Source organism: Musca autumnalis, unplaced genomic scaffold (genome assembly GCF_047663935.1).
Source record: "Musca autumnalis isolate F117 unplaced genomic scaffold, ASM4766393v1 scaffold_1, whole genome shotgun sequence".
Lineage (NCBI taxonomy): Eukaryota > Metazoa > Arthropoda > Insecta > Diptera > Muscidae > Musca > Musca autumnalis.
The window spans coordinates 74183371-74208081 of record NW_027411644.1 but is presented as its reverse complement, the minus strand read 5'-3'; positions in this window follow the sequence as shown (position 1 = coordinate 74208081).

The following is a 24711-nucleotide window of genomic DNA, read 5'->3' as shown; positions in this document are numbered from 1 at the left end:
GAGACAGAACGAAGTCCGAAAATTCTATCAAAGAGTGAAGCATCAAACTGATGGCTTTGGTACAGGAATATCCTCCTGTAGAGATCAACAAGGTAATTTGGTAACTGATACAGATAGTGTGCTCAGGATATGGAAAGAACATTTTTCCAAACTGTTGGTATCCGATAGCAGTGAAGACGGCGAAGATACCACAGATCCAATCCCAGATGATGGTATTGAATGTATACCGCCCAGCCAAGATGAGGTAAGGACAGCAATAAACCGGCTGAAGAATAATAAGGCGGCAGGAGCAGATGGCCTACCAGCCGAGCTGTTCAAAACCGGAGGCGACACGCTGATAAGGTGTATGCATCAGCTAGTTAGCACCATCTGGCAGGAAGAACGCGTACCCGACGATTGGAACGTGAGCATCCTATGTCCAGTCCACAAGAAGGGTGATAAGACTGTGTGCTCCAATTATAGGGGCATAAGTCTGCTCCCTATTGCATATAAGATAGTATCTGGCATATTGTGTGAGAGACTAAAGCCTATGGTCAATGAAATTATTGGACCCTATCAGTGCGGCTTTAGACCTGGCAAATCCACCATTGACCAGATATTTACCTTGAGACAAATCCTGGAAAAGACCCAAGAAATGCAGATCGACACCTTCCATCTTTTCGTCGATTATAAAGCAGCATTCGACAGCCCTATACGTTCAAAGGTGTTCCAAGCCATGTCTGATTTTGGTATTCCTGCAAAGCTCATTCGACTTTGTAGAATGACATTAACTGAGACGAGATCCTCAGTTAAAATTGGAAAGAACCTCTCCGAAGAGTTTACTACCAAAAGAGGTTTCAGACAAGGAGACGGCCTGTCGTGTGATCTATTTAACATCCTACTGGAAAAGGTCATACGAGACGCGAAGGTCAAAAGAAATGGAACAATATACACGAACAGCCACATGTTACTGGCTTATGCCGACGACATTGACATCATGGGTCGATCGGTAAAGGAAGTAACTGACACCTTTGCAAAAGTCGAAAGAGAATCTGCTAAAGTTGGTCTGGCAGTAAACGGCGTAAAAACCAAGTTGATGGTATCGACGCGTAATATGTCCATAAACACCGCACCATCTGTGAATGTTGGTACCTATAATTTTGAGGTAGTAAAGGACTTCGTCTACCTCGGCACCGCCATAAACACAACAAATAACATCAGTTGTGAAATACGAAGAAGAATAGTGTTGGCTAACAGATGCTACTTTGGGCTGAGTAAGCAGTTTAGGAATAAAGCCACCTCTCGTCAAACAAAAATAACACTGTACAAAACACTGATACTACCCGTGCTAATGTATGGTTCCGAAGCATGGGTACTTGCTCAAGCAGATAAGGCAGTGCTTTGTGTGTTTGAGAGAAAAATTCTACGAAAGATCTATGGGCCAATCTGTGTTGACGGCGAATATCGGCGTCGTATGAACATCGAGCTGTATCAACTATACAATGACATCAATATAGTTGAACGAATCGAGATACAACGATTGCGATGGCTAGGCCATGTTATAAGAATGAGTGATGATGAACCCGCTAAAAAGGCGTATAAATACGGGCCGCATGGAGGTTCTCGCAGATCTGGAAGGCCAAAGCTTCGTTGGAGCGAACAAGTGAAACGAGATATCACAAAGCTACACATCCCAGATTGGGAAAATACAGCAGCAAACAGAGAGGATTGGAGATTTTTTCTTAGTTCGGCTTATGGAACAAATGTTCTGTAAAAGGCCAGCTAAGTAAGTAAGTAAATATTTGCTAAACTTATGAGTGAATCAGGTTGCACATTAGTTTTCGAGACAACGGTAGTTGCGCCCCCGATCAAGGAAAACTATATATTTACAAATGTACTTAAATTGTGAGGTTCAACGGTCCATCAGCCATGAAAAGCTAAAACATACAAGTCTCAATAAGCGGGAGAATTCGATTTAACCATTTTTTAACTTTTATAATTAGATCGCTTTAGGATAAAGACAGGGACATGGACGATAATAAATCCTAAAAGGCACAAAATCTGTTGATAAATTTAAAATCCTTCTCGGTTTGACAATGGACCGAAGAAGTGAGGACGAAAATACCTATTTTTGAATTGTCAAGCATAAAGTCGATAAAAAGTTGTCATTAAAACTCATAACGATGGGTCAGCAACGCAGACCGGGGTCTGCTAGTTAAAAATAATATTTAGCACTTAACTATCGAATCCTTTTTTGAAATAATGTTATAAATACTTTGCAGATAAACCTCCCAACCAATTTTCATAGTTATGTCTTAATATATGGAAGGACATTAGTCCCATCCAAAAATCCATTTGAGAGGTTATATAGTCAGCATAATCTATTTAAAAACGCTAATAGTAATGGAATTCATTAAAATTCCAGTACACAGGTATAGTATAAAGGTCCTAGAATTTTGGTGTCATTATTTCAGGAAGTACCGATATCTCAAGAAAACATTACCAAAAAATATTAAAAATCGTTTTTGCCAATCATCAGTTACAAGAAAATATAAATCTTTTTTCCGTTTTTATATCATCAGGCATATTAGATATTGTTGCTGCTAGACAATTGTAGTCATTTGGAGCCCCTACTTGTACGTGCAAATATTGAAATTTTTATACCCTGTCTGTTTGGCTGGCTGGTGCGCACGATAACTTCAAACTTAGGTTAAGTTGGAAGATGGGCCATATCGGTCTACTCCTTCTGGTACCTCCCCCACAAAAATTCAATTTTTTTCTGCAAAATGGTCTGAACGATAACTCTCGAAGGGAGCAATCGAGTTGCTCAAAACTTTGCACATCGTATTATTCCTTCCTGATATAGATCGGGTTTGAATATGAACTATATCGGTCCAATCCTTTAAGTACCTCCCACACAAAACTCACATAAAGTGAAGTTTAAGAGCTCCTCTCGGATGGTTTTGCAATTATTTTCAGTAAGTTGTCCATTCGGCTCCCTTTACAACAATTTTTGCAATTTTTTCTTGGGGAAGTCCATATTTCCCGAGATATTGGCCTAAAAGCTCCAAGAAACCCTGACGGAACCAACCAAAATGGCAAATCCGCAAGATAATTCTCGCAGGGAGTTTCTGATTGGTGCAGGCGTTGCACATCGTATTATTTCATCCAGTCATGTATCAGGTTGGAATATGGATTGTATCGGTCCACTCCTTCGGGTACCTCACTACACACAATTCGGATAAAGTGAAGTTTAGGAGCTCCTCTCGCATCGTTTTGATTCTTTTTCAGTGGTTTGTTGGAGCGGCCTCATTTACAATGGTACATTTTGTTCCGGAGTAAGTCAATACTTCCTAAGATAATGGTCCAAAACTCCAAAACCCTACCGGCTAACTCTAAAACTTTTTCAAAAACTTCTTCCAACTTATTTTAACGTAATTTAATATTTCGAGACCTTTATGAGGAATTTTGGTTACCAAAAATGTTTGGTATATGTCAAGAATTTGGTATAGTCCCACATTACGGTACCTACTGATTTTAAAGCAAACTCGTGATACAAAACCCAGCAAAAAAGTCCTCCCAAAATCATGGGTTTTGTAAGGGATTTTTGGCAGCCGTAACTACTCTCAAACCCCCTTTCTTCCCCATTATTTTTACAAGGGCATGTCGCACTCAGTTTGTAGTTATTTTATGACCACTGGAATAACTAGTTTTTCTGTGGCCACTAGAAGTTGAAAAGTAAGTTGAAAAAAATTCTATTTTTAGAACAGTCTATGCGGAGATTTTTTTTTTAATTTCATCACACTTCTTACTTTTATTTTACTTTATTTTATTTCGCTCGCTGTGCGAGTTGAACACACGAACCCTCTGATTTCTAGCCAAAGACACTACATACTATGCCACGCACACGAACATTAAGGGTTGCTTAAGAACTTAAATGTCCAGTGCACATGTGCACCACGAACTGTTATTTTTTAATTAAAAAAAAAACTCGCGTGCCGACAGTGAGCGTTGAACACACAACCCTAGGATTTATAGTCGGACACACACCCACTGTGCCACCGTCCTCATTACTTAGTGAGGAGCAAAGTAAGTAGGTTTGCCTTGTAATTATACCCTCAGCCTTTAGGCTAAAGAGGGTATTTACACTTTGATACGACCAAAAATGTGCCTCATCGAAATAATGGTTTTAGACCCCAAGTATGTTTGTACGATATCCGTTTCAGACAATTTTGAGTAGATCTAGCAATGTCCGTCCGTCTGTCTGTCTGTCGGTCTGTCTGGCTGGCTGGTGCGCACGATAACTCTCGAACGGATCAATCGATTCGGTTCAAATTTTGGGTATCGAAATATTTTGTCCAGATTCGATTTAAGTTCGAAGATGGGCCATATAGGTCCACTCCTTCAGGTACCTCGCCCACAAATGTTCAAAAATTGTCGCAAAACTTGTGCGCACGATAACTCTTGTAGGGAATAACCGATTTGGTCCATACTTTGCACATCGTGTAATTTCTACCAAACATAGATTAGGTTCCAATATGGACTCAATCGGTCCACTCCTTCGGGTACCTCCCACACAAAATTTCGGAAAAGTTCAGTTTAGGGCCTGGTCTCGAATCGCTTTGATTTTTGTTTACGCAAGTTGTATTCGCTGTCCTCTGCCGATTCGGTCCAAAATTTGGCTTTCGTAATATTTTGTCCAAACTTAGTTCAAGTTCAAAGATGGATTATATCGGTCCACTCCTTCCGGTACCTCCCCCACAGAAGTTCGAAAATGTTCGGAAAATTTGTGCGTACGATAACTCTTGAAGAGAGTAACCGATTTGGTCCATACTTTGCACATTATGAAATTTCTACCAGACTTAGATGAGGTTCCAATATGGACTCAATCGGTAAACTCCTTTGACTATCTCCCACACAAAATTTCGGAAAAGTTCAGTTTAGGACCTGCTCACGAATCGCCTTGGTTTTTGTTGTAACATCTTGTATTCACTGTCCCCTATACGAAGGTACAAGTTTCCTCAGGGACAAGTCCATACTTCCTGAAAAATAGCCTGAAAGTTGAAAAACAAACACTATGACACCATGTTTATGGGTGGTAGCGCAAGATAATTCTCGAACAGAAATGCCGATTCCGGCCAACATTTGGCCTTCGTAATATTGTTTCCAAACTTAGTTTAAGTTCGTAGATAAGCCATATCGGTCCACTCCTTCAGGTACCTACCCCACAAAAGTTCAAAAATATTCGGAAAAATTGTGCGCACGATAACTCTTGATGGGAGTGACCGATTTGGTCCATACATTACACATTCTCATAATATCTACCAGATATAGATCAGGTTCGAATATGGACTATATTTGTCCACTCCATCCCGTACCTCCCACACAAAATTTTGGATAAGTTCACTTTAAGACCTGCTATTGAATCACTTTGATTTTTGTTGAAGCAACTTACATTCGCTGCCTCAATTACGATGGTAAAAGTTATTTCAGTCCATACTTCTTGAGAAAACAGCCCGAAAGGTTTAAAAACCTCCTATGGCACCCCTATGGTCTATGTCGGTCCATTCCTTTAAGTACCTTTTCCGCAAAAATTTTGAACTTTAATCCTAATCAACATTTTTGTCGGTTCATACGACCACAATTTTGAAACCCCCTAACTACATAAGTTTTTTGTGAAAAAAGTGTTTCAATTTGTCCATGCTGAGGGTATATCTCTGTCGGCAAAGCCGACTGATACGTTTTTACTTGTTTTTTAAGAAGTATCCCATTACGATTGCTAAGTCTGGAGTTTCCCCCATTGGCTTAACTTCATCACTTTCCTCTTTGCAGAGAAAAATGTTTACAAAACGCACTGACAGCTTGCAAAATTTACTGATCGCTACCAATATCATGATTTCATCCCGGCGAAGGGAATTATCAATTGGCTTTTCAGTTTTTGAAATGACGATTTTTTAGTGAAAACCTGAACTCTTTAAGCATCGAGTATTCTCATGTTAATGAGAATGATGCTCACTTTTCGGCTTTCCCAAAAAAACACCAAAACAAAATATTTGCAAGCTGACAGCACGATTCAACTAAGAAATCATCGATTTCTGTTAAGTTGAAATAACATCAACACAGTTACCTGTGAGTATGTCGTTGGAATTTTATTTACAAAATTCCGTTTTGCGCGTGTCTTCGCTGTTTTTTGTTTGTTTTGTTTTAGTTGAAGATTCAATCATATGATTGCTAAGTCTGGAGTTTCCCCCATTGGCTTAACTTCATCACTTTCCTCTTTTCAGATTACTGGTAATGGGAAAAGAAGCTTGTTTACATTACTTTGTAATGGGTTACGTAATGACTAATGGATCCAAATTTTTACTGGGAAATCAATATTTTAAATACGGCATAATTATTGTGATTAAATTAAATTGAAATTGAAGTTGTTTTTCCAAAGACTAGTCATTTGTCCCCTTCCTTTCTAGAAGTCAATTTTTCAATACGTCTTTCATATCGAAAGATTTTGTTTTATGTGGATTTGCTGTTGGTTGGCGACAACCCCGGTTTAAATCTCAGCCGGGCTCTGCTGTTTTTTTTTATACCCTCAGCCTTTAGGCTAAAGAGGGTATTTACACTTTGATACGGCCAAAAATGTGCCTCATCGAAATAATGGTTTTAGACCCCAAGTATGTTTGTACGATATCCGTTTCAGACAATTTTGAGTCGATCTAGCAATGTCCGTCCGTCTGTCTGTCTGTCCGTCTGTCTGTCTGTCTGGCTGGCTGGTGCGCACGATAACTCTCGAACGGATCAATCGATTCGATTCAAATTTTGGGTGTCGAAATATTTTGTCCAGATTTGATTTAAGTTCGAAGATGGGCCATATCGGTCCACTCCTTCAAGTACCTCCCCCACAAAAGTTCAAAAATGTTCGGAAAAATTGTGCGCACGATAACTCTTGAAGGGAGTAACCGAATTAGTCCATACTTTGCACATCGTGACATTTCTACCAGACATAGATGAGGTTCCAATATGGACCCAATTGGTTCACTCTTTCGGGTACCTCCCACACAAAATTTTGCTTAAGTGCAGTTTAAGGCCTGCTCTCGAATCGCTTTGATTTTTGTTCCAGCCACTTGTATTCCCTACCCCCATTACGACAATATAATTTTTTTCAGGAGCAAGTCCATACTTCCTCAGAAATCAGCACGAAAACTGCAAACAACCCATATAATACCATGTGTCGTAGTTGGAGTGCACGATAACTCTCGAACGGACCAACATATTTGGTTAAAATTTTGGGTTTTTCAACATTTTGTCCAAACTTAGTTTAAATTCGAAGATAGACCATATCGGTCCACTCCTTCCGGTACCTCCCCCACAAAGGTTCAACATTTTTCGCCAAGATTGTGGGCATGATAACTCTAGGAGGGAATAACCGAATTGAGCCAAACTTCGCTATTGGTAATATTACTTTCACTTTTCACGGTCCACTCATTTGAGTACCTCCCACACAAAATTTGGAAAAAGTATAGTTTAACAACTCCTCTCTGATCTTATTAATTTGTGAAGCAGGAGGTTGCACTTGCGGCCCCTGTTACGACGTTGTAATTATACCCTCAGCCTTTAGGCTAAAGAGGGTATTTACACTTTGATACGACCAAAAATGTGCCTCATCGAAATAATGGTTTTAGACCCCAAGTATGTTTGTACGATATCCGTTTCAGGCAATTTTGAGTAGATCTAGCAATGTCCGTCCGTCTGTCTGTCAGGCTGGCTGGTGCGCACGATAACTCTCGAACGGATCAATGGATTCCGTTCAAATTTTGGGTATAGAAATATTTTGTCCAGATTCGATTTAAGTTCGAAGATGGGCCATATAGGTCCACTCCTTCAGGTACCTCCCCCACAAATGTTCAAAAATTGTCGCAAAACTTGTGCGCACGATAACTCTTGTAGGGAATAACCGATTTGGTCCATACTTTGCACATCGTGTAATTTCTAGCAAACTTAGATGAGGTTCCAATATGGACTCAATCGGTCCACTCCTTCGGGTAGCTCCCACACAAAATTTCGGAAAAGTTCGGTTTAGGACCTGGTCTCGAATCTCTTTGATTTTTGTTTACGCATGTTGTATTCGCTGTCCTCTATACGACGCTGTAAGTTTCATTAGGGGCAAGTCCATACTTCCTGAGAAAATAGCCTGAAAGTTACAAAAAACCTTATGACACCGTGTGTAGTGGTTGGAGCGCAAGATAACTCTCGAACGGATCTGCCGATTCGGTCCAAAATTTGGCTTTCGTTATATTTTGTCCAAACTTAGTCCAAGTTCAAAGATGGATTATATCGGTCCACTCCTTCCGGTACCTCCCCCACAAAAGTTCGAAAATGTTCGGAAAATTTGTGCGCACCATAACTCTTGAAGGGAATAACCGACTTGGTCCATACTTTGCACATCGTGATATTTCTACTAAACTTAGATGATATTGGAATATGGACTCAATCGGTCCACGCCTTCGGGTACCTCTCACACAAAATTTCGGAAAAGTTCAGTTTAGGACCTGCTCTCGAATCGCATTGGTTATTGTTGTAACATCTTGTATACACTGTCCCCTATATGAAGGTACAAGTTGCTCAGGGGCAAGTCCATACTTCCTGAAAAAATAGCCTGAAGGTTGAAAAACAAACCCTATGACACCATGTTTATGGGTAGAAACGCAAGATAATTCTCGAACGGAAATTCCGATTTCGGCCAAAATTTGGCTTTCGTAATATTGTTTCCAAACTTAGTTTAAGTTCGTAGATAAGCCATATCGGTCCACTCCTTCAGGTACCTGCCCCACAAAAGTTCAAAAATATTCGGAAAAATTGTGCGCACGATAACTCTTGATGGGAGTGACCGATTTGGTCCATACTTTACACATTCCCATAATATCTATCAGATATAGATAAGGTTCGAATATGGACTATATTTGTCCACTCCATCCCGTACCTCCCACACAAAATTTTGGATATGTTCACTTGAATCACTTTGATTTTTGTTGAAGCAACTTACATTCGCTGCCTCAATTACGATGGTAAAAGTTGTTTCAGGGGCAAGTCCATACTTCTTGAGAAAACAGCCCGAATGGTGTAAAAACCCCCTATGGCACCCGCATGGTCTATGACGGTCCACTCCTTTAAGTAACTTTTCCGCAAAATTTTTGAACTTTAATCCTAATCAACATTTTTGTCGGTTCGTACGACCAAAAATTTTGAAACCCCCTAAATACATAAGTTTTTTGTGAAAAAGTGTTTCAATTTGCACAGGCTGAGGGTATATCTCTGTCGGCAAAGCCGACTGATACTTTTTTACTTGTTTTTTTTTTTAAATTTTATTATTATTATTATTATTATTATTATTATTATTATTATTATTATTATTATTATTATTATTATTATTATTATTATTATTATTATTATTATTATTATTATTATTATTATTATTATTATTATTATTATTATTATTATTATTATTATTATTATTATTATTATTATTATTATTATTATTCTTATTATTATTATTATTATTATTATTATTATTATTATTATTATTATTATTATTATTATTATTATTATTATTATTATTATTATTATTATTATTATTATTATTATTATTATTATTATTATTATTATTATTATTATTATTAAACTGCAACTTTGACATGTTTTTCTTTAAAGTGCTAAATTCTTCCTAAAGCAGCCTAAATATTCTTATTTCTGATAAAAAAAAAAATTGTCAGTCATTATCCGTACGCCTACGGCTCAAGAATAATTTTCCATTTTTTGTCAGTCAATGCATGAACTCATTTGTCTTTTCCTGTATAGTCGCAGTATCAAAAAATTATCAACATTTTATAGATCTTATCGATTTCAAAATCCTCTTAACCCAATAAATTTTTAGCATACTTATAGGCTCAGAATTTGCACAAAATAAATTGCTAGCTTTTCCGTTCAACACATTTTAAACAAGAAAATCCTTTATGATCTACTATTTTCCCCAAACAACTTATTTCATCATCTTCATCTATATATATATATATATATATATATATATATATATATATATATATATATATATATATATATATATATATATATATTCTTCACTATAAATATTCTTCACTATAAATATTTCGATTGCCAAAAAGAAAAATACTCACAGAAAAAATAGTTCATCTCATTTGAAGAGGATTTGTGTCAAAGAACCGTAACTAAATACTTTCATAGTTATTGAAAAATAAATGTTCATCTGTATATGGTTATATAGAAGCTATTCCCCCTAGATGTCGCGAATGTTTATGGGGAGAGGTTGTGGAAAAGGAGAAGGCAATGGCAAAAACTATGGCATTTAATCGTATATGTCATGTATATATGTACATACATATATCAAAATGTAATAATAAAATGTCAAATTCTTTTATCTTTGGCATGGAGTTATGTAGGGTATGATGACTCCAAGGAGTGGTCCTGATTGCTTTTAAATTCAGATTATTTATTCGTAAATCATTTATTGTAAGGGCAAAGGTACTACTACAGTGGTGCCACCTATCTCGACCAGTTAAAGTCATTAAGTAAAACGCTTTGTGCGAAAAGTTTGTTTTTAACTTACATATCCAACAGAGGTAACTCGAAACAAATTATTTTTCTCTAATATTTTTACAATGGTCATAATTTTGTTTGTGGCTGTAAAACTTTTTTGGGAATATCGGTGTCCATATCTCAAGAAGTATGAACTTCCCTAAAAAATCACATTACTCTTGTTGTACAAAACTACTATGCTGTACAAAACTAAACACTGTCCTTAAGGTAGAGTTAAGCTTAAAATTGCTTAAGGCCAAGAATTAGACAAATTGATTAAGTGAAAATTTAATTCGGCAAATGCAAAATCATCCATTTAGACAAGTGTGGGTATAACCAATTTTAGTTACGTTAATAGATACGTATACGTAAAATGTCTGTCATACGCTCCGTGTCACTAAAAGAAAAAAACATTTAACTATCATCATTAGGAGTGGATGTTTTATATTTTTGTAAACTATAATCAGACCTTGGCGTTGCAAAATCCAAGGCCAACGGGCTGATGGTGGATGGTGGATGGAAAAATATTTTTTAGAAGTAAACAGTTTGTTAACTGAAATATGCCCACAGCCTCTGTGAATTGAGACTTTCATCTATGGAGAGATCGAAGGCCGCATACACAACCGAAAAAAGTATGAATTCAAGTGAGACTTTTGGTCTTGAACTTTTAGTATTATAAGAATTTTTAGGTAATTATCTCAACGATTGTTTACTTTCAGAATAAATGCTGCCGTTTTGCTAATAAATTTAATTTGGAGGAGGCTGTACCTGAAGTAATGGACGGCATAGACCATCTCGGAAGTGGATATATTTTGGGAGTAATTTTGTTCGATAGTTATTGTGCCAACCAGCCGTTTTAGTTGGTCATAGTAGGATTTCTTTTGAAGCTCTTGGACCATTCTGTATTTACATATGTTTGCATATTATTATCCGAATAACAAGAAATATATTCGATTAAGAAAGCAACAATTCTAAATTTTCTGAGAAGTTACTAGAAGACGCTGTAGGATATATATCATCATATTTGATTTAAGTTTGAGACAAATATTAAGATGCTCAAAGATTGGACCAATGTCAGTGAGTTCTTATCCCGCCCACCAGCTACTTATACCCTACGCCACTATGTGGGGAGGAAGATATCGCAATAGTCGGTAATATATCCCATTTTCCATTTTTTAATCGCGCTACAGGTCGCAATTTTGATTGGATCGTAACGAAATTTTGAGGGTTAATGCGGGTTCAAGTCTATTTTGTTGATGGTCGAATAATATTAAAAAAACTTATGTGGACAACATTCAGCGTTTTATTCATATGCGAATATCTCAGCTTCTATTAGGTGTATTCCAAAAAGGAAAGCCCGGCAATGGAAGAAGATGAGATTTCCTTTACATTGTTGCAAAGTAGGTTAGAGTAGGTACAACAACAACAGAGATATCGCATAAGTCGGTAATGCATCCCATTTTTCCATTTTTTGTAATCATGCTACAGGTTGCTCTTTTGATAGGATCGTCACGAAATTTTGGTGGTTAATAGGGCTCCCAGAGAGGAAGAAGCATATTGAGCTTGAGTAAAAAACTTATGCGGACAAAAATTCAAAGTTTTATTCTTATGCGAATATCTCCGCTTTTAGTAGTCGTATTCCAAAAGGAAAGCCCGTCAATGGGTGAGGAAAATATCAGCTTTATTATGATGCAAAATAGGTTGGCGCACATCCCACTTTCCTATTTATGCTAACGAGGGTATATACACTTTCATACGGGCAAAATGTGCCTCATAGACCCTAAGTATGTTTGGACGAAATCCGTTTCACACAATTTGGAGTCGATTTAGCAATGCCCGTCCGTCTGTCTGGCTGGTGCGCACGATAACTCTCGAACAGATCGACCGATTTGGTCCAAAATTTGCTTTCGTAATATTTTGCCCAAGCTTAGTTTAAGTTCGAAGATGGGTTATATCGGTCCACTCTTTCCCACCTCTCCCACAAAAGACATATATGTCTTAAAGAACCAACATGCCCTTAAACGTGGATATTTTAAGGAATTGTCTTGGATAGCTTTAAGAATATTTTTCAACCACTAAAAGACATGGACAGTTTAGAAAACATGTTATTCGACAGTCAGATGGTAGATTATTCACGTCGATTTTGGAACGCTTCATACATACATACATACATTCATACATTTTCCATCTATACAACGATATTGTTCACGCGTGGACTACAGACTAGCGAACCAATGTTAATGGAGCACTTATTTAATACCAGTGACCGCAAATGTTAAGCTCTTACGCTTGAAGTCAAAGTTTTGGCAGAAAGGCCAATACCTTGACCAATACATCATTCGCCAGATTTTAAGAACTCTTTTTAACTGTAAAATCTCATAGTTCTATTCACAATGACTTCAACAAAATTATAAAACAAAGATTCAGATTAGAGTCGGGACACTAAAAATCAACTCATTTGCGCTTCGTGTATTAAACTATCCACAAGAAAATGTTGTTCATTTAATTTTTGAATTATATAAAATATTCATAAGTGTTTTTTTATTAGTAGACATCAAAGTATTGGATAGCGTTGCAGTTTTAATTTTCGATATATGCTGAATCGAAAAAATGGTTTTTGTAAAGTTTAATAGATTATTTTCTCATGTGATTTCATAAAAATAATTTACATATATTTTTTAAGCTTCTTTCCCATTTAATCTGATTCAAGTTTCCAGAATTTAACCTAGAGAGAAATTTTTCATGGCTGAAATACTCAGGATATGTAAGCCAGCACTACGCTGAGGGGATTTTCCACCCCTGAAAATTTTGATGTTCTTGCCAGCGATTGAACCGCAGACCATCTGAGTTCAAGGCGGACGTACTTACCACTGCCCCACGGTGGCTCACATTACATTAATATCTCTATGTATGCCATCAAAACCTAATAGGTTCGTTTTGCGAACGACCACAGTCAAACTTGACTTGGCATGGGAGCGTATGACGTATGCAAAGAACTCAATTAATATTAGTTATACGTAGGTTAATCTATCGGGTTATCATGATTACTTTTGTATTGTCAAAATGAAATGTCTAAGAAATTTACACAGCAACACAAAAATTTCTGTGGTAAGCTTCTTTACATGGTGAACATTAATTACATATTTCGGCATTCAGATGACAGATTCTTCACTAAGATTCTACCAGAACTAAAAAGTATTTAAAATTTTTACAACTTTTTCACATTTTACCAGAAAACCCGATCCCGCACACAACAAAGTTGTAAAATATTCACTTCTTTTCAAACAAAAATGGCGCTGAATGTTACTATCTTTAAAAACATTTTACACGACAAATTTGAGCGTGTGAAAATAAGTAACATGGTTGCCGCCTTCTGATTGGCTGGTAGGCCGAGTTTGAGTTTGCTCCAGTTTTTTGACGTTTGTTTTTTTAATTTTCCCTTCCCGTAATTAAAGTTGTATGTTTATCTCATTTTTTACAGTTCGCTCTTTTACTACATTTACCATTAAAAAAGTACGGGAACACACATTTAGTTCTGAAAATTTCCAAGATTTAAAAGCCCATCAAAAAAAGAAAAATTTTAACTTATAGATTATGAAGAGATTACTTTCTTAGGCTGGGAATATGCCACTGAACCAGTCCCAGAAAATGGTATTGAGTATCACGAAGTCAGAATGAAACCGAAAAGGAGTATACATTAGCAGCAACATCTGACAAAAGGAATGAATAACCTTGATTGGATGCATTATAGTTTGGTTTACAAAAAAGAAGATAACCACTTTTATATTAAAGAAATGAATTAAAAAAAGAAGCTCGTTCAAAAATGCAAAGCTAAAATTTTCCAGCATTTATGTATTCCAGTTAAATTAAATTGGAGAACCTTAAAACGTATACGTAGTATCAGTTAGAAATTGTACATACGATTCGGTGCACCTATTAATATCAATTATATGCCTATATTCATTTTAAATAACTAATGAAATAAACTCACCAATATGTCGGCCTTATAATTGTTTAATGTTAAGTCTTACCTGTAAAGAAAATAGGAAAAAAACAAGTAAGAAAAGTCTATAGTCGGACGGAGCCGACCATGGGATACCCTATACCACTATCCCTGGACAATCGCTCTCCTCGGAACTTCTTTTCACTGATTGTGAAAATTTATTTATCAAATATCCGAGATGTTATGTATAATACTCATGACCAAAACCAAAAAGTTATTTAGCATGACAAAGACATTTTTGTAGCAGGAATGGAAAATTTAGTTCACACAAACTAAAATGTAATGAAACCCACTTATGTAGTACTACTACTTCCGTTGTTTAACCGCTACGTTATTGAAATTTTTACCAATTTCACACAAAAGTTTCAGTCCATTTAACCCGCTAAGTATTATCTGATCTTCACGTTGGTTTGTACGCTTCTTCTTCATCATAAACTCAAACTTTGTTTAAAATTTTGCGGGTTATTATTTTGACCTACAGAGCCGCTACAAAATTGGTTAAAATTTTGTTTTTGGTCCATTTCATCCCCTGAACATTTCACGATCATCACCAAAAACTAATCATTTCTATTCTGGCCCGAACCCAAACTCCTTAAAAAATGCGTTACAATCCATAATTGCGGCCTTAAGCTTGTTTACAATTTTTAATGGACGGACACACATTGCTAAATCGCTTTATCTTGTCGAGATATGAATTTTGGCATACCAAATATGGGGTCTAGGACGAATATTTCGTGGTGTTACATAAACTTTTGGAGAGACAATATGTAGCATGGGATAAAAATGTGGGTCTCTACATAGAACCTATTATATATTAGGCAGTAGGCCCGTTATCTAGCAAACACTTTATTGCAATTTACATCAGAGGAAAGGTCAGTAGTTTTTTTCTATATGTAGGATACTTTGCGAAATATATATGTCCTCAAGGAATTAAAATATCGACCAAAAATAAAATTTTTATATTTTGCATACAAAAGTAATGGTCCATTCCACCCGCTAAAGAATATCAGATCATGATTCAAAATTGTAGGTATCTTTTTCGACCTATACTCTTACCCGGTGCAAAATTTCGTGACTATTGATGTATAATTGCGACTTCTAACGAGTTTATTATTACACTACAAACAAATTACGGAATATATTAGGCTGTAACTCTGTTATCTGATCATGCACGCCAACATAATTGGCATCAATTGAAAGGTCAAGCGTTCCACTTTCAAGTATATCTCACTTGTCCGGAATGTCACTTCCAGGAATTAAGATATAAGCTGTATATTAAAAATTTTCACAATTTTCACACAAAAGTTTTGGTCCATTTAACCCTCTAAATGTTATCCGATCGCCATCTCAAATTGCAAGCTTCTCCTTTGTGATATACTCTTACCTTATTTAAAATTACGCGTTGATCGGACTATTATTGAGACCTACAGAGCCGCTAGAAAATTGGATAAATATTATGTTTTTGGTCCATTTCACCCGCTAAATATTTCACGATCATCACCAATAAGAATAGGGATCTATTCTGATCTGAACCCGACCTCCATACCAAATTTCGTGACGATCGGTTCATAATTGCGGCCTGGAGCGTGTTTACAATTTATAATGGACAGACGGACGGACGGACGGACGGACAGACACACATCTCAAAATCGCTTTATCTCGTCGAGATATGAAGATTGGTATACCACATTGGGGGTCTCCGACGAATATTTCGCGGTGTTACATGAATTTTTACCAAAACAAACTTATAATACCCTTTTCCACATTGTGGTATAGGGTATAATAACTATTAGTTTTTCTGCAACAAAAAATATATAAAAACAACGGAGCCGACCATGGGATACCCAATACCACTATCCCTGGACAATCGCTCTCCACGGAACTTCTTTTCAATGATTGTGGAAATTTAATTATCAGATATCAGAGATGTAATGTATAATACTTATGACCAAAACCAAAAAGTTTTCTAGCAGGACAAAGACATTTTTGTAGCAGGAAAGGAAAATTTAGTTCACACAAACTAAAATGTAATGAAACCCACTTATGTAGTACTACTACTTAATACTACTTACCAATTTCACGCAAAAGTTTCATTTAACCATTTAACCCGCTAAGTATTATCTGATCTAAACGTTGGTTTGTACGCTTCTTCTTCATCATAAACTCAAACTTTGTTTAAAATTTTGCGGGTTATTATTTTGACCTACAAAATTGGTTAACATTTTGTTTTTGGTCCATTTCATTCCCTGAACATTTCACGATCATCAGCAAAAACTAATCATTTCTATTCTGGCCCGAACCCAACCTCCTTAAAAAATTCGTTACAATCGGTCCATAATTGCGGCTTTATCTCGTCGAGATATGAATTTTGGCATACCAAATAGGGGTCTAGGACGAATATTTCGTGGTGTTACATAAACTTTTGGAGAGACAATATGTAGCATGGGATAAAACTGTGGTTCTCTACACAGAACCCATTATATATTAGGCAGTAGGCCCGTTATCTACTTTGCGAAATATATATGTCCTCAAGGAATTAAAATATCGACCAAAAATAAAATTTTTATATTTTTCATACAAAAGTAATGGTCCATTTCACCCGCTAAAGAATATCAGATCATCGTTCAAAATTGTAGGCATCTTTTTCGACCTATACTCTCACCCGGTGCAAAATTTCGTGATTATTGATGTATAATTGCGACTTCTAGCGAGTTTATTATTACACTACAAACAAATAACGGAATATATTAGGCTGTAACTCTGTTATCTGATCATGCACACCAACATAATTGCCATCAATTGAAAGGTCAAGCGTTCCACTTTCAAGTATATCTCACTTGTCCGGAATGTCACTTCCAGGAATTAAGATATAAGCTGTATATTTAAAATTTTCACAATTTTCACACGAAAGTTTTGGTCCATTTAACCCTCTAAATATTATCCGATCGCCATCTCAAATTGCAAGCTTCTCCATTGTGATATGCTCTTACCTTATCTAAAATTACGCGTTGATCGGACTATTATTGAGACCTACAGAGCCGCTAGAAAATTGGATAAATATTATGTTTTTGGTCCATTTCACCCGCTAAATATTTCACGATTATCACCAATAAGAATAGGGATCTATTCTGATCTGAACCCGACCTCCATACAAAATTGCGTGACTATCGGTCCATAATTGCGGCCTGGAGCGTGTTTACAATTTATAATGGACAGACGGACGGACAAATCGCATCTCAAAATCGCTTTATCTCGTCGAGATATGAAGATTGGTATACCACATTGGGGGTCTCCGACGAATATTTCGCGGTGTTACATGAATTTTTACCAAAACAAACTTATAATACCCTTTTCCACATTGTGGTATAGGGTATAATTAACATTAGAATGATCTTCGCCCTAACAGGCAAAATATCAAAATAAAACAAGTGGCTATCGTCGGACGGTGCCCACCATGTGATACCCTATACCACATCCCCTGGGCACTAGTTTTCCGCGGAATTTATTTATATGATTGCGAATGATATGTATGATTACGACATTTTATATATTATTTTCAGAATGACCATTTAGGCTATATATACATATTTATACAAAACAATTAAAAATTTGTTTTAAGAAAGAACAAATACCAAACGCATTTAGAAATAGCTTTTAGTGAATTTATCCAATTCAATCAGTAAAAGAAATCAATATTTCGAGGTATTACATTACTTCTAATCGAAGGTAACATAAAAACTTCAAAACCCCCTACAGCATCGTAATTTGCATCAATTTAAGAAAAAAAAGGGAATTCCTCTATCATGATTATACCCTCAGAATTAAGGCTACACGGGAGTTTCTGATTGGTGCAGACTATGCACATCACAGTATCATCCAGTCATGTATCAGGTTGGAATATGGGCTATAGTCCACTCCTTCGGGTACCTCCCACACAAAATTCGAAAATCGTGAAGCATGTCCGTCCTTCCGCCCGTCCCTCTGTGGTAATCACTCTAGCATCCACAAAAATGGAGATAGGACGCTGGAATTTTGGGAAAATGCGTTTTTGTTTGCAGGCAGGTCAAGTTTATGATGGGTTATATCGGTTACGGTATTTTTGCGTTTATAGCTACATTTTCAGACCTAATTAGATATAATTTGACATTTAGGGTTCTTAAGTGTGAAACTTATATAACAAAATTTGTAGACCTAGTTCCATTTTTTGAAATAGCCCCCATATAACGGTACGTCAGGTATTTTGACGTTTTAAGTCACCTTTTTAGACCGAATTAGCTATAATTTAACATTTAGGTTCCTTTGTGGTCACAAAACTTATGTTCAAACATCTATGGACATAGGTCCATCTTTTGGTACAGCCCCCATATAACGGTACCTCCCGATTTGCGGTATTTTGAGAATTTTGCCTACAATTTTCAACCGAACTAGCTGTAATTTGACATGAAGTTTTTAGTGGTCACCACACCTATCCACCAACAATTGTCAACATAAGTCCATGTTTGGATATAGCCTCCATATAACGGTACCTCCCGATTTTCGGTGTTTTGAAGATTTGAACTACAATTTTTAACCGAACTAGATAGAATTTGTCCTACATTTTTCAACCAAACTACCAGTAATTTGACATTTGAGATTCCCAGTGGTCACAAAACTTCTCCATCAAAAACTATCAACATAGTTCCATGTTTTGTTATAACCGCTATATAATGGTAGCTCCCAATTTTTAGATGAACTAAATGTAATTTGTCATTTGCGGTACCAGTTTTCTCAGGTAGATATAGGCACCATATAAAAGTGCTGCCTGAATGAAGACATTTTAGGTACATTATCTGATATTTTTAGGTACCCACTTAAAGTTGTGAACAGGAATGAAAACTAATTATTCCATTCAGAATATTTTATGGTGGAGGGTATGAAAAGTTCGGCCCGGCCAAACTTAATGCTTTTTTACTTGTTAGGGTTTTTTAGGTCATAATACCGTTGTAGCAGTGAAAATTGTCTACAACATTTTGTTAAGTCCCATTTCGATTTCCAAGCAAAATCCGAAAAACACTAAAAATGTGAACATTGGCCGCGATTTATTTAAAAATCCCTTTAGCGATTTTTTCTTGTTTTTGGATTTTTCTCATATATGAACATTGCTCTTTCAGAATCTGCAAAAAGCGGTTTTCTTTTCAAATTACTTAGGGTGCACCGTGCATGACATTGTTTTATTAGGATGTGTCCCAATTTGAACTTCTATATCTCAAAAATGGTAAAAGTTACGAAAATATCATGAAGGTCAATCTTGTAGAGAAATTTTCATAGCTACAACATTTGCTCTAATCCCATTTGAATAGGACTTGCGGTTTCCCAACAAAATTTTAAAAAACCTAAAAAAAACCTTAAAAATGTGAACTTTGATCGCAATTAAGTAAAAGCGCTCCGGTGTTTTTTTTTTCTCATCTATGAACATTGTTTTTTCCGAACCCGGAAAAGCACCTTCCATTTAAAGTCGGTTCATGCGCACCGTGATGTTAGACAGTAATTTCTTTATCAAACTATTGCATTGATATAATTTGCATTAAGTGAGAGGTCAAGAGTTGGTTTTCAATTTTAGTTTTCGTATGTTGTCCGAATATGCCCCCAGAATTTAAATTACTGATTAAAAATTAAATTTGGATATTTTTTCCGAAAAAAGTTACGGTCAATTTTACGCGCTTAATACTATTCGATCATTATCCAAAATTATTGGCATCTTCCTTGATGGAAACTTTTACCTCGTGCAAAATGTTGTCAGTATTGAACTATAACTGCGACCTCTAGCGTGATTAAGGTTACACTACCCACAATTAAAACTAAGGGATCCCTGCATATACTAGGCTGTAACTCTGTTATCTGGCCACGTACATCAATTAGCATCAAAGGAAAGGTCGAGCTTTCTTATTGTAAATATAACCTACATTATTTATTGTTGTCTTATTAGGACGAAGGTCATTATTTATGAAAAATTTTAATTAATTGAATTTTACTGATATAGATATGATTTTTGGTATACCACATGGGGGTCTACGACGAATATTCTCGGTGTCACATGAAGTTTTTGAAAAACAAACGTATAATACCCTTTCCACATTGTGGTGTAGGACATAAAAACCAAATCGAAGTTCAACACAACATTCTAATAATAATTCCGTCGCATTTCCAATTGTTTAAAAATCAATAAATTTATAAGTTTTTTGCCATTGTCATTGTGCAATTTACTGTAAATAATATTGCAAAGAATTCCCCACAAATTAGTATTTGAAAATTCATTGTCAGCATCTATTGAAAATAAAGAAAGCTACTTAAAGTGTTCAACAACAATTGAGTTGCTATTTGCAAAAAATAATTACAGAGAGAAATTAAGTACTTTTTTGATTACAAAAGAAAAAATTAATCATAGACTCCATAAAGAAGGACTATAAGTGTATTGAAATTGAAGAAGAAACTAGAAGATTTGTTTGAAGAAAAGCGAGAGAAGAGAATATTTGAAATTTATAACAAATGATTTATTTCTCGTTAAACAAATGGAAACGCGATATGGCGAAGTAAGTGGCTTCTTGTAAAATAGTTAAAATTTGAGGTCGATAAATTTCGTTCAATTTTCAATGAAAATAATTTCATATGAAATTTTTATTATTATTAAATAAAATCATATACTTTAATGGCAATATCTTGCCACTAAATTTACCATTATTTAAAACTTAACACTTTATTCAATAGCGGTTAAAAGTAATGAATAAGTTGTGAATAAATTGATTTTATTATTTGAGAGTTTTTGGATCATTTCTACGAATTTTTATTTGTGGGTTTTCATTACACTGTGTATGGTCATATACATACATACATTTTCTACTTATTTTGTGTAATAGTATAGAAATGCTTCAATTAATCTGTCTAGCAACATTCTATGTTTGTCTATCTGGAAATGAATTTGTCAATAATTTTGGTTAATTATTGAGATTCTGCTTATGTCATTTATGTTATTATTCAGGCATTGAATTTTCAACTCATTTCAAAGTTAGTAATTTTGTCAAAAAAAAATAAATTTGTTTACAAATAAAGAAGGTATTTGCTTAACAATTTAAAGATTATGGCATTTAAATATTTAAGCAGTACTTAAACATAGTTTAAATTTTATGATAAATTCCAACAAGGGAACCATGTAGTTAATCCATGTATTAACCCCAAGTCTCCAAAATTCAAATCCAAAATTATCTTAAAGCACAAACTAAAGTGACTTTTAGGGACAAGGGAGCGTATGATGAATATACAGAACATTTTACTCAAACGCATATATGAACGCAATGAATATTAATAATACGCAGGGCTGTCTACATGAATGCTTTTGCATTTGCAAAATTAAATGTTCAAATATTTCCAATCAACTATGTAGACTATTCTCAAGCCATTAGGCGTGGATTTTTTAAAGCAAAATTATTGCCATCCGTTAGACGACCCTCAAGCCATTAGGCGTTTATTTTTTAACCCAAAATTTTTCCATCCAATACACGACATTAGGCGTGGATTTTTTAAAGCAAGTTTTTTCCCCAACCATTAGACCAACCTCAAGCCATTAGGCTTGGATTTTTTAAAGCAAATTTTTTCCCCAACCATTAGACCAACCTCAAGCCATTAGGCGTGGATTTTTTGAAGCAAATTTTTCCTCATCCATTAGGCCAACCTCAAGCCATTAGGGGTGGATTTTTTAAAAGCAAATTTTTTCCCCAACCATTAGACCAACCTCAAGCCATTAGGCGTAGATTTTTTAAAAGCAAATTTTTTCCCCAACCATTAGACCAACCTCAAGCCATTAGGCGTGGATTTTTTAAAGCAAATTTTTTCCCCAACCATTAGACCAACCTCAAGCCATTAGGCGTGGATTTTTTAAAGCAAATTTTTTCCCCAACCATTAGACCAACCTCAAGCCATTAGGCGTGGATTTTTTAAATCAAATTTTTTCCCCAACCATTAGACCAAACTCAAGCCATTAGGCGTGGATTTTTTAAAGCAAATTTTTCCCCAACCATTAGACCAACCTCAAGCCATTAGGCGTGGATTTTTTAAAAGCAATTTTTTCCCAACCATTAGACCACCCTCAAGCCATTAGGCGTGGATTTTTTAAAGCAAATTTTTCCCAACAATTAGACCATCTTCAAGCCATTAGGCGTGGATTTTTTAAAGCAAATTTTTCCCAACCATTAGATCACCCTCAAGCCATTAGGCGTGGATTTTTTAAAGCAAATTTTTCCCAACCATTAGATCACCCTCAAGCCATTAGGCGTGGATTTTTTAAAGCAAATTTTTCCCAACCATTAGATCACCCTCAAGCCATTAGGCGTGGATTTTTTAAAGCAAATTTTTTCCCCAACCATTAGACCAAACTCAAGCCATTAGGCGTGGATTTTTTAAAGCAAATTTTTTCCCAACCATTAGATCACCCTCAAGCCATTAGGCGTGGTTTTTTAAGCAAATTTTTTCCCAACCATAAGACCAACCTCAAGCCATTAGGCGTGGATTTTTTAAAGCAATTTTTCCCCAACCACTAGACCACCCTCAAGCCATTAGGCGTGGATTTTTTAAAGCAAATTTTTTCCCAACCATTAGACCACCCTCAAGCCTTTAGGCGTGGTTTTTTAAAGCAAATTTTTTCCCAAACATTAGACCACCTTCAAGCCATTAGGCGTGGATTTTTTAAAGCTAATTTTTTCCCAACCAATAGACCACCCTCAAGCCATTAGGCGTGGATTTTTTAATGCAAATTTTTCCCCCAACCATTAGACCAACCTCAAGCCATTAGGCGTGGATTTTTTAAAGCAAATTTTTTCCCCAACCATTAGACCAACCTCAAGCCGTTAGGCGTGGATTTTTTAAAGCAAATTTTTTTCCCCAACCATTAGACCAACCTCAAGCCATTAGGCGTGGATTTTTAAGCAATTTTTTTCTCCACCCATTAGACCAACCTCAAGCCGTTAGGCGTGGATTTTTTAAAGCAAAATTTTTCCCCAACCATTAGACCAACCTCAAGCCATTAGGCGTGGATTTTTTAAAGCAAATTTTTCCCCAACCATTAGACCAACCGCAAGCCGTTAGGCGTGGATTTTTTAAAGCAAATTTTTTTCCCAACCATTAGACCAACCTCAAGCCATTAGGCGTGAATTTTTTAAAGCAAATTTTTCCCCAACCATTAGACCAACCTCAAGCCATTAGGCGTGGATTTTTTAAAGCAAATTTTTCCCCAACCATTAGACCAACCTCAAGCCGTTAGGCGTGGATTTTTTAAAGCAAATTTTTCCCCAACCATTAGACCAACCTCAAGCCATTAGGCGTCGATTTTTTAAAGCAAATTTTTTCCCCAACCATTAGACCAACCTCAAGCCATTAGGCGTCGATTTTTTAAAGCAAATTTTTTCCCCAACCATTAGACCAACCTCAAGCCATTAAGCGTGGATTTTTTAAGCATTTTTTTTCTCCATCCATTAGACCAACCTCAAGCCATTAGGCGTGGATTTTTTAAAGAAAAAATTTTCCACAACCATTAGGCCAACCTCAAGCCATTAGGCGTGGATTTTTAAGCAATTTTTTTCTCCACCCATTAGACCAACCTCAAGCCGTTAGGCGTGGATTTTTTAAAGCAAATTTTTTCCCCAACCATTAGACCAACCTCAAGCCATTAGGCGTGGATTTTTAAAGCAAATTTTTTCCCCAACCATTAGACAAACCTCAAGCCATTAGGCGTGGATTTTTTAAAGAAAAAATTTTCCACAACCATTAGACCAACCTCAAGCCATTAGGCGTGGATTTTTAAGCAATTTTTTTCTCCACCCATTAGACCAACCTCAAGCCGTTAGGCGTGGATTTTTTAAAGCAAATTTTTTCCCCAACCATTAGACCAACCTCAAGCCATTAGGCGTGGATTTTTAAAGCAAATTTTTTCCCCAACCATTAGACAAACCTCAAGCCATTAGGCGTGGATTTTTAAAGCAAATTTTTTCCCCAACCATTAGACAAACCTCAAGCCATTAGGCGTGGATTTTTAAAGCAAATTTTTTCCCAACCATTAGACCAAATTTTTTCCCCAACCATTAGACCAACCTCAAGCAATT